Source organism: Nomascus leucogenys, chromosome 2, assembly GCF_006542625.1.
Source record: "Nomascus leucogenys isolate Asia chromosome 2, Asia_NLE_v1, whole genome shotgun sequence".
Taxonomy (NCBI): Eukaryota; Metazoa; Chordata; class Mammalia; order Primates; family Hylobatidae; genus Nomascus; species Nomascus leucogenys.
This window is the reverse complement of record NC_044382.1, coordinates 132,342,933-132,355,144: the sequence shown is the minus strand read 5'-3', so window position 1 is coordinate 132,355,144 and position 12,212 is coordinate 132,342,933.

The following is a 12,212-nucleotide window of genomic DNA, read 5'->3' as shown; positions in this document are numbered from 1 at the left end:
TGCTCTCTGAAACCTTAAGTCTTGTCCTGAGTAGATCTCAACAGGCTGCCTACCCACGTCCCTCCAGGAGTGAGGACAGAAGGTGGGAGGGAGCTCATTCATTCCTAGATATTTTTGGCTTCTATTCTTTTCATCAAGTCTGTGTAGTAAGAATTTGGCCTTGTCCAAAAAGAGGTTTTGCTTTTGCCCTCAGTTTCTAGGAGGCAATTTCTGGCACACCTGACAGAAGTGTCTTTGTTTAGGGTAAGAGCTGATCATACCAGAACTCAGGGTGGGGCCAGCCTCACCCAGTCAACACTGGACAGAGCTGGCCATTCCAGAAAGACCAGCCATGTGATTGACGGTGGAGGCTTTGAGTCATGTGGTATTGGTTGGTGTGGGTATCATAGCTTGGGTGAAATTTTCTTGGTCTTTTGTTGTTGTTGTTGGCAATACTTTATGCTTATTGCTACACATTGATGTCCTAATTCCACGAAGAGGGGACAACAGAAGCTTTGTGTTTGTGGCCCTCCCAGTCTCTGCCCTCTATATCTCTTTCTTGGGCTGATTTTGACCTGTATCCTTTCCCTGTCATGAAGTGTAACCATAGGCATAACAGTTTTCAGTGAGTTCTTGTGTCCTTCTAGTGAATTATTGGAACTGAGAGTCATCTGGGGAAAGCAAAGTGAACTGGCAGGTGGTGCCATAAGGGAGAGCTGTCTTGGATGAAGACTGCATCCTCTAACTGTTGCCGTTGGGCTAATTCCAGGTAGAGTTCCTCTTTATTTACATGGGAGAGGGGAGACATTTCAGTCCCTTTCCTCTCAGGTGGCTTCTGGCTCCTTTCCTGGGCAGAGTTGTTAGGAGAGAAATGTGAAATCCTCCAATATCAGTGTGATGTGTCACTTCTTGGCCGACAAAGTCAGTCTATTTCTCAAGTTCAGCCAAACATGTCCTATACTTCTGTGCCTGGATGGTAAAGACATTTAACCACCTTCACAGTGGGTGCTAGAACTTTTCTTCACAGCATTTAGGAAACACATTGATAAGCCTGTACTAAGATGTTAGAGGAAAGGAGAAGATGACCTGCATAACACAAAGGGAATAATTAATTATTTTCACATCTTAATGGGAGGGGGGTTGATGAGTGAAGATGAGAAAGAAAGGGGGAGAGGAGCTCTCAGACAGAGCAGGAGAGGCCAACACTAATGAGAGCAGTGTCAATGGAAAACTCGGCTGGTAGTGGCCTGAGGGCACTAAAAAATCTCGCATGTCCTGGTTCCCTTTGGAGTCTTTCCGGCTGTCCAGATCTATCACTCCTCCATGTGCCTCACACCCGCCCCACCTTTGAGAAGCTCACTAAGTTTTCGTGAGAGGGAGCCTGAGGATCTCAGCTGGATGACAGTGTGGAACACACAGCAGCCCTAGGAGGCAGACGCCCTTCAGTCAGGAGAGTTCTCGAGACCAATCTGTCCTGGCAGTTTGCAGAAGCCTCAGAGGACTCTGGACTCCAGAAAACAGACTTTGGAGCATTAAGGTAATTCCACCTTAGCTCTCTAGGGTGGAGCCCCCAGCTAACATTTTGGTTACATTTATCTTTTCTATCTGAACATTTTTCCAGAACTGACCATGCATTTCGCACTATGCTAGGTGGTTAGCTCTTATTTTATCATCCCCACTACCCTATGGAGTCAGTGCTGCCATCTCCATTTGACGACAGAGAAAGGTGACATGCAGATACACAGCTGGTCAGCAGTAGATGGATTCTGGCTCCTGCTTAGCAGTCCCCAGTGCTTCTCTGTTACTTACATGTTAAATCCTAGGCTTCTTACATGACCCCGAGACCTTGTGGCATCTGATGCTGCTGGCCTCTCCTGCCTGACTTTTTACCTCTCCCTGCCTTCTTCTCCATGCTCCAGCCTATTGGACAAGAGTGTTTAGAGAAACAAGTCCATGCTCATTTCCACCTCTCGGTCCTGGAGCCACTACTTGCTCTTCCTGGCCTACTCTTTCCTTCCCTCTTGGTTTGGAATAGCTTGACTCTCTACCCCCAGATGCCATACCCGTCTCCCCGGCTAAGTGTGGGGCACACCCACATGCTGCCATCATGTCCTGTTCACACTTCTGTACTAGTGGTTCACCACCAGGTAATGAGAGCCTGTGAGTGCCTCCCTGGCTGGGATGGGATAGAGAACATGCACTGTAAGGGTATAAGTAAACTGCATTCGAGTTAGCAAAATAATGATTATGAAGACTAGTAAGATTGTAAGACGAAGACAAGTTTTGATTTTTCCTGGTAGAGCTGCTTAGAAGATAATATGAAGATACTAGAATTTTGTTATATTGACTCTCAGTGAAAGAACAATGAAGTTGGAGGGGCAATGGGCAAATGTCAAGGATCAGGAAGTAGACCTCAGTTTCTCATTTTCTACTCACCTACCGTTGTGGGAGGGACCCAGGGGGAGGTAATTGAATCATGGGGCCAGTGAATAAGTCTCACGAGATCTGATGGGTTTATCAGGGGTTTCCGCTTCTGCTTCTTCCTCATTGTTCTCTTGCTGCTGCCATGTAAGAAGTGCCTTTCGCCTCCCACCATGATTCTGAGGCCTCCCCCAGCCATGTGGAAATGTAAGTCCAATTAAACCTCTTTTTCTTCCCAGTTTCAGGTGTGTCTTTATCAGCAGCGTGAAAACGAATGAATACACCTACATAGGATACTGTCCTGTAAACATTTTGTTCTTGCTGCCCCCTACTCACCTTTCTTTCCTTATTTATTATTCTGATTTCTAGTACTTTAAATCTGCTTGCACTTTCAGATTCTTTTTACCTAGAGAATCAGTGGGTGTGGTGGAGAGACTAATGGCCCCCAAAGATTCCTACATTCTAATTACTAGAAAATGTGAATATGTTGGATTACAGAGAAAAGAAGAATTAAGGCAGCTAACCTGGGTTTTCCTGGTGGGCCTAATTTAATCACAGGCATTCTTAAAAGTAGAAGAACAAGGCAGAAGAGGTCAGAGTCAGAGGGATATATGCCTATGGAAGAAGAGTTAGAAAAATACAACCTTGTATCATTTTAAGCTGCTAAATTTGTGGTAGTTTGTTATAGCAGCAATAAAAAACTAATACAGTGGGTGACCAAAAACACCCATGGAAAATTCCTCTTTTTAGGCCCAATGGTTAGGAGTCCAGGCTCTGAGGATGCCTGAGTTCAATCTTTGGCTCTTGAGATGTTGACTGAACCCCCTTGTAGCATTATTGTGAGAATTAGCTGGGCATGGTGGCACATGCTACTTGGGAGGCTGAGGCAGGAGGATCACTTGGGCTCAGGAGTTCAAGGCTGCAGTGAGATATAATCGCACCACTGCACTCCAGTTTGAGCAACAGAATGAGACCTTGTCTCTTTAAAGAAAATTCCTTGTAGTATTATGAGAATTAAGTGAGTTAATATATCTAAAGTGCTTAAAATGGTGCCACTAAGGCCCTGGTAAGTTGTTGCTGTTATTATTATTTTTATATTCCTCTGCCGATTATGGCACCCTAGCCAGGAAAAGTTTTAATTTGCAAATAAACTTGTATTTGGTAAATATTTGCTTCATGTATATGCACAGAAAAAAAATAAATCCAGCAGCTTAATTTGAAGATCTGGGTTTATACCCTAGCTTTGCATAGAAGCCTTGGCATTGGTAGATTAGAAGAGCTCTATCTTTGGGATCTGGACAATTTTTCAAGCTAAGTACATAGAACAAGCTCAGAATACACAAGGGCAACTGTGCATTTAAATCAGATGGAGAATGCTACTTCACAGAATTAGCTGATTGCCAGTGAGCAAGACAGGTTTTGATTTTTCCGTAGTTGAACTGCCAGGAAGAACTTGAGAAGTTGAGAAAACTGAGTCAGGTGATGGTATTTTTCAGCCATTTTATAAAAGTATGGCAAGACAAAGAGTTTTTTAAAAGACATATTGCAAGATGGAGTGGGGTCAGATTTTGTTTAAAAAGCTTATTTGCCAAAAACCACAAAGGCTTTTTTGTTGTGATGTCTAATTTGGAGCTTTTCAATATTTCTATCTGCTGATGCAAAGAATATTTGCATTGGTATACAGAATGGTTTTATATGTTATTTGCAAGTCCAGCTGACAGTTTCCAATGCAAATCAAAGTATTTGTACTTGCAAAAGACATCCACCTGCAGTCTGAGGATGATATAGTAGAAGGCTGGAGAGTTCTAATGTGTATTTATATTTGAATTTCCACCTCCTTGTTCTCCAGTCTCAGTACAGACACCCTTTCCATCCATCCCTAATTCTGTTAATTCTGTTCATCTCCTAGCCTGAAACACCTGTGTCTTCTTTGTCTGCTCCTATCTTTCCCACTTTTCCCTACTTTAGCTTCATCTTGTTAGTGGCAGAACCTACAGACTCCATAATTTCTGCCTCTCACATATACTCCTCCTTTCTATTCTCGCTGCCTGCTCTGTGATTCCTACTTCTGTTCCTCCTGTCTAGACCATGACCACAGCCTTCTCATGGTACTGCCTTCAGCCTTTCCCTCTTCTAATATGTTCTGTATATATTCAATTATTTTTCCTGAAGTGCAGTTTTGATATGGTCACCCCAGTTTGCACAACACTTCAATATCTCTTGCTAGCTACTTAACTAAATGTAAATTCCTGGCTGCAATATGCAAAACCTTGGTGTATTTCTAGTACATTCTGAGGTTTCTTCCCCATTGGTTCTGAGGCTGCCTGGGTTCATGCTGCACCCTCCTTCTGAAATGGCTTCTCAGTTCCTCTTTTGCCCATTTGAAGCCCTACCTATTATTGAACCAAATTTCAAATAATAACTTCTAGCTTGTCCCTGATTATCACTATACAAATTTATTGTATATTTTAGTGGAATTTTTATTTTACAGATGCACGTATACTTGCATTTCCCCCTAGAGTAGGTTCTTTGAGTGCAGGGCCTATGCACAGTCTTAGATCTATGAATATCTCCTACATTTGGCATATTACCTTGAATATGGTGGTGATTTAAATATATAAATTAAGTTCAATAATTTGTGAAGCTACTATTTTCTTTTTTTAAATGCAGATAGAAAAAGTTCTTGAAGCATATATCCTAATGTGAGGGTCCATGAAATGAGTAAGCATAGTATGTTTTGGTATCCCTGAGCTGTATTCTGCATCATAGGGTAGAAGAGACTTATAGCTGAATGGATTCTTCCAACACACACACACACACACACACACACACACACACACACACCATGTCATTATTTGGGTCTGAAACGAAATGCATGGCTTTTTTTATGGAGAGGCCTCAAGGTAAAAGGATCCAGTCAGGCAGTTTAAGATTACCCTTAACAATATTTATCTATGACTTTGTAACAAATTAACCCAAATCTTAGTGGTTCAAAATAATAAACATTTATTATCTCACATAACTCTGTGGGGCTGGAATATGGGAGGGGCTTAGATGGTGATTCTGGCTCAGGGTCTTTTTTTGAGGTTGCAGTCAATATGGTAGCGTGTGTGGTTGCAGTCATCTGAAGACTAGACCGAGGCTGGAGGATCCAATTCCATGGTGACTTACATGGTGAATTAGTGCTGGTTATGGGTAAGGGACCTTAGTTTCTCACCATGTGGTCACTTTTGTTGGGCATCTTGAGTATCTGCTGTCATGGTGGTTGGCTTCTCCCAAAGTGAGTGATCTGAGAGAGAGAGGAGGAGAGAGAAAGAAAGAGAGGGAAAGAGAGAGAGAGAGAGCAAGCTAGAAGTGGTAATGCCTTTTATGACTTGGCCTGGGAAGACAAACACTGTCATTTCTAAGTGATACACTTGCTCACATGGTCATCTATATTCAAAGTGGAAAAAAACTACATAAGGGCATGAATATAAAGAGGTGAAGACCACCGGGGGCTGCCTTAGAAGCTGGCTACCACTCCTCAGTAATTATTGTCCAATTATGTGTTTGGGACCCCAGCAGAAAGAGAAGTTTGTTGCCTTCTCTTTAATTTCATGGAGTTTGGTGGAGCCTAAGGAACTGGACATCAGATGTGAATTTCCAGGCCTCGTCTTCTGGGAGGCTGCCTTACATTCTCCCCTGATTCAGTGATGCATAACTAGTGAGACCTTGATTTCTGGGCCTCTCAATCACTTTTGAAAGAATGCAGCAGCCTCACAATAAGGGCATAGCCATGAGTGGATTTTGGACAAGAATTTGATTGAACGTTTTAAAATAAGTCCTCATGCTGCCAGAATGCCCGAAGTACTTTTGACTTTTTTGTAGGGTTGATTTCTTTCAAATGGAAGGTATTTCTCTTTCCCTTTGGAAACAAATTCTTTTAATAAGTATCTGGATTGGCTTCAGTTATTTACTCGGCACTCTTTCAGCTGCAAGTTGATGATTAGATACATTCCATTTCAGTGACACACACATTTGAAAGGATTCATGCTTCTAATCATAAAAAGATAACGTTTTTTTCTTTCCTAACATCTGGAGTCTGATGAATAATTACTATAATTAAACAAGAGGCCATTGTATATTTGGGTATTTTTTAAGCTTCAAACGCCTCTCTGTGTGCAAGATTCACGTTACGCACTCTTTGTTCTAAAGCATTCTACTGTGTAGTGCTCACAATCAACTGAGGCGCCTCAGTGGCTGGTGTTAAAAGTAGGTCATCGTGGCCTAATCTTTATCAGTCCCTTATTCTGCTTCACCAAACCCTTAGTAAGTAAACCCACTGCTCCTGTCAGGATTCTAAAATACTCTGCCTCCCTACACCTCATGGCATGGAGGGCAGGATACTGGCCGGTCACCTGGGAGGTGTTATCTCCTCTCCTTAGACTACTATTCCTGATTTAATGATACCATGTTGAAAAGTAATGCCATGCCAGCGACTGTTAAGATGATTAAGGATACATTTTAGAGGCAGCAACATGAGATATAAAATTGAAACAACCTGAGGTCAGGTTTGCAGTGAAAGTGTAGTACTTTACAATTTTTAGATGCCCATTTCCCATCAAGTTTTGCCAGCCCTGTCACGATCTTCTCACCTGGTCTGACCCCCAAGACTACTTACCTTGACATTAGAACATGTTCATTCTTTTGCTGAACTCTGGTGCTCTGCTAAGGCAAACTGACCTTGCACTGGGTCTATCCAAGAACTTACTTCTTCCTGTGGACTTGGTACCCATCTTTCTGAAAGAAGACATAGAAATAAACCTAATTACTTAGAGCCTGGAAACTCTGCAAGCATGCATCTGAAATCTTCATGTCTCCTTGAGTTCACCATTTGTTAAACTTCGTAAGTGTTTATTTTTTGATAGGTGAAAACTTATAAAGAATTCTGAAGGCTTTTATGAAGAAATTGCTTTATATTTCCTAATATTCCTTAAATACCTTGTGCATGGTAGGTGCTAATAAATTCTTAACAGTTTGTTGTTTAATACTCATGTTTGGCTTATTGGATCATGGTGCTAGAGGCAAAAATAACTAGAAGGAGGATAGTATTTAGTAAAGCAAGACAAAATTGTTTTATTTAAAAATTATTATTATTATGATTGTGGCAAAATACATATAACAAAATCTGCCATCTTCACTATTTTTAATTTTGTAGTTCAGTGGTATTAAATACGTTCATATGTTGTGTAACCATCAAGATCATTAATCTCCATAACGCTTTTCATTTTGTAAATCTGAAATACCCATTAAGCAATAACTCCCTATTTACCCCACCCCCCAGACCCTGACAGCCACAATTCTATTTTCTGTCTCTATGGTTTAGACTACTTTAAGTACGTTTTATAAGTGGAATCATGCAATATTTGTCTTTTTGTGGCTGGTCATTTTTCTTAGCATAAAGTTGTCAACCTTTATGACAACTTCTTCCATATTGTAGCATATGTAAGAATTTCCTTCCTTTTTAAGGCTGAATAATCCAAATTAAGTTTTGTAGCCTGATAAAATACTGACAGGTTGAACATCATAGAAAACCCTTTATAAAATCTATATTTAAATAAATAGTTTCCATTCTATAGAGTGTAATGTTATGCTTATTAAAAGAGAAATAATGATAGAAACATGTATTTGATGTACAAACATTCTGCTTATGGCATCTTGAAGAATTTAGGACACAGTCACATTTAGGAATTACAGGCTAATGAGCATCTTCACCTCTTTTCATTCACTCTGAAGAGGTTTCATGAAAGTCAGAAGACCTTCAACATTGGGGATGTTGGAATGAAATGTGCTTTAGTATTTTTATTTTTTTTAAATAAAATAATCCAGGTGAGGTTAATTAATGCATACACTCAGCTTAATCAAGAGAAATCTATTGGGACAATGAGCATTTTGGTGACTATTGCAAAGAAAAAGGTGCTTGTTTCTAAGGCAGAAAGAAAATATATTTTCGTAGTTAATATATACATTAAAATTGTATGTACATGCATATTAGATATACACAGTGTTAAAGCTATGGCTAATATATAATTTTGGAGAAAAATCTGAGTAAAAATTAGCTCTTGTAAAGAGTTACTGGTGTCAGATGGCAGAGTCCCAAATGAGTGGATTCGTTTATCCCCGCAATGTATCAAGTGATCACCTCTCATAAAAACTACTATTAACCTAAAAAATTAGGGTCAGTAAAAGCTTAGCTCTAATTCACAAATCTCAACAAGCTGAACTGTTAGACCTAGTGAGCTCATTAGGATAGATTAAAGACCAAACATAATGACATTATGAAATATGTGATTTTAATATGTTTGATCCTATCAGAGCAATCCTTTTAATAACATGATTTTATTGTGGAACCTTGTATGTTTTCCTTAAAAGCCAAAAAGACAATCTAAAAACTTAACCCATTGTTGTTTCTTGGCTTGTAACCCCATTATACTTAATTTAATTTGGTAAAGCTGACTGAAGTGATGCTATTCTGGGACATAATGACAGCAAAGATGACATGAGCCAATGCTGCAGCTGAATTTCAATTTTCAGTAAAAAATCCTCACCCCACCGGCCACTGGAATAGAAACAATATCAAGGGCTAACTTCTAATCTTGCGCCACTGTCATACATCATACTCTGGATTCCAACAGTCTACACCTATTTCCTTTTATAATGGTCCTAACTTCAAACAAGCAACCTAGGGTTTGCAGCAACAAAATCAGATCCTTACAGTGAACAGGACTTTGCAAAGCACCTTCTTCAGAATTAGTAGTAGTACTTACTTAATATGGGAAAAAACATACAAATCTTACCCTCAATGGGCCAACTCATAACCAACAATTTATAGCGTACAAGAACCTTCATGGTATCTTATTCAACCTTTAACATAATTCTATTTGTCATCATTAATTCTAAATCACAAATGAGGAAACAGAGTCAGAAACAGCTGATTTTTCACTGTGCTTGGGTTAGCTCCAATTCTGGAATTATCATATGCAAATAATGACAGAGAGGCTCTCATATAGTTGTAGAATTGTAACAAGACAACAAGCAATTCACATAAGTCATGGTTTCTCGGACAATAATCTTGTTTAGTGATTATTATTCTTTATCTGAAACACATGGTTTGATGGTAAATTTTTTGAATAGGCGATAATAAAAAATAATTCTCGAAAAGAACCCTCAAAGTCAACTATGTGTATTTCCTTCTTTCCTGGTGGGGAAAGTCTATAAGGGTTGGGGCAAGTCCCTTCAGACCCAGGAATTTGATAAACACCATCAGGGTGGTTGAGACCAACCTCACTGTGAGAGAGAAACAGAATGAATGAGATGTTGATATAGGAAAGGAAGCAGCTGAATTAAGAGTGTTTTCTTCTTTACTAACAGCCAGTCCACACGTTGAAAAGTGTTCAGCTACAATTTTTATCTATAAAGAGTGGAACATTCACCTAATGTCACACTACAGTAAGACCATGAGAGTGAAGTTCCCTAAAGAACTCAACCATTTCCATGGATAGATGGCAGAGGAACACAGGTTTGCTGTCAGAATGATTTGTGACCAGGCCCAGATGGGGACTGGGGGCATCCTGGTAGGTTGATAATTTTATTTTAAAATCATATTTTTTCAATATTTGTACATTTATATCGAAGAGAGTCTGAGCTCTGTGTGGGAGCAATGTGGAGTGGGAACTTCTGGGTCCCTCGGTGTCCCCTTTCATGTCTTAGGCTATTTGGCTCTACCAGGTGTGGATATTCCACTCAGCAGGGCTGTGCCCACAGAGGCTGTGCCTCTGGCCTGCTCTTCTTGGAAGTCAGATGCAAATATCGCCTTCTTGGGTCTTAGCCCCACCTTAGTATCCCATTCTTTTCCTTAAGAAGAAACGTGGCAAATACACGTTCCTCCATCTTGTGACATTTCCACGATTCTCTTAGCCCCTCTTACAGAACAGTTTCCCAAGCAGCAGCCTGACTGATCCACCCTTAATTCAGCTGTGTGTCTGACAACATGTTCTACAGGAAAGATAACCTTGTACATCAGGTGTTTCCTGTTTCCAGTACCAAAAAGTCAGTATTTGATTACACATGTATTTACAAGGGTAGAGAAGGGAAATGATCAAAAGTTTTTACAACCATAGTCCTTCAATTAAGAAAGAAGTGGTCTTTAATTTTCTCTTTTCTTTTTAAAAATTCTCTTTCTACCTTCGTTTAAATATCTCTCCTAACTAGGAAAGAACTGTTGTACATCATACAAGGCATGCCAACCCACATACTAGAACATATAAGTAGGAGGAATAGTGTTCTAGAAGAGAATTACTATTTGGAGAAAAAAAGGCATAATTTCCTTTTACAGTCATGCATTGCTTAATGCCAGAGATACCTCCTGAGAAATGTGTGATTAGGCAATATCATCATTGTGTGAACATAATAAAGTGTATTTACACAAACCTAGGTGGTATAGCCCACTATTCACCTAAGCAATATGGTATTGCTCCTAGGCTACAAACCTGTACAGCATGTTACTATACTGGATACTGTAAACAATTGTAACCCAATGGTAAGTATTTACATATCTAAACATATCTGAGCATTAAAAAGGTACAGTAAAAATACAGTATTCTAGTCTTACAGGATTACTGTTGTATATGCCCTTTGTCATTGATGGAACCATCGTTATGCTGTGCCTGCCTGTTTTTCAAAATTCACTATAAAAAGATAGGTGAACCTCAGATCCATCTCTTAGATGTATGATTTCTAGCTGCATATTAACCTCAGCCACATTTCAATATTATTCACAGAAAAATTGAAACACTCAGGTATTTTTGATGAAGTAATTTTACCTAAATTTATTTTATTTCCAAAGAACCTGCATCATTTTTATCTAGTAACATTTAAAATCATTCAACAAAAATCTTTCAAACTTTAATGTTACAGTAATATTCAAACTCTTTTTTTGTGGCTCAAATCTTTTTATTAATTTCAATTATGTGAAAATATCCAATTTTATTTTTAAATAAAGATGTTTAGAAATGTATTAATGTTTGTCAAATCTAAGTTGCAGGTATGTACGTTTTTATTAAATCATTCTCTGTGTATACTTCTAAGTATGTTAGACAGCTTGCATAAAAAATTAAATGTTATTGAAGAAAGAAAAAGGAGAATAAGTTTCAAAAAGAAATTTATCTTTCTTTAGATATATATAATCATCACAAAAAATCATCAGATAACAAATCTTGAATTTTACTTTAAATGAAAATATTTTTCAGATAAGTCTTACTAATTTTATGTAATTCCTTTTCACATGTTTCATGAGGCTGATGAAATGCTTCATAAGCAGGTATTCATGTGGCTGTATAAGAAGTTATTTTTAGGAAGCTTATATACAAAAATACTTGCCGCACTTTCTCTCACTCTCTGGACAGTCAGACAAGAAGGCTCAGTTTCTCCAGGAATCTCCCAGTGCCAGATTCTGGGCTGTGGACACCATGCTGGCCCGAGGAAGCTGCTGCACAGGTACAGAGGTGCAGAGGGTGGGGCTGCACTGAGAGGAGACTGAGAGGGCAGGGCGGGATCAGAAGTAATTTGACCAGTTAGGAAGCTACTGCAATAGCAATATTGACACTGTGCCATTGTGCCAGGTGCTGGGCATAGGGGTGGATAAGACACCAAAGTCCTCAGTTTCAGGAAATTAATTTTTCTAGTAAACCAACAAACCAAAAAACAAGGAGAGTCATCATTACTATGGAGAAAACAACACTGGATCTTCTCATAGAGACTGAGGCCTCCACAGA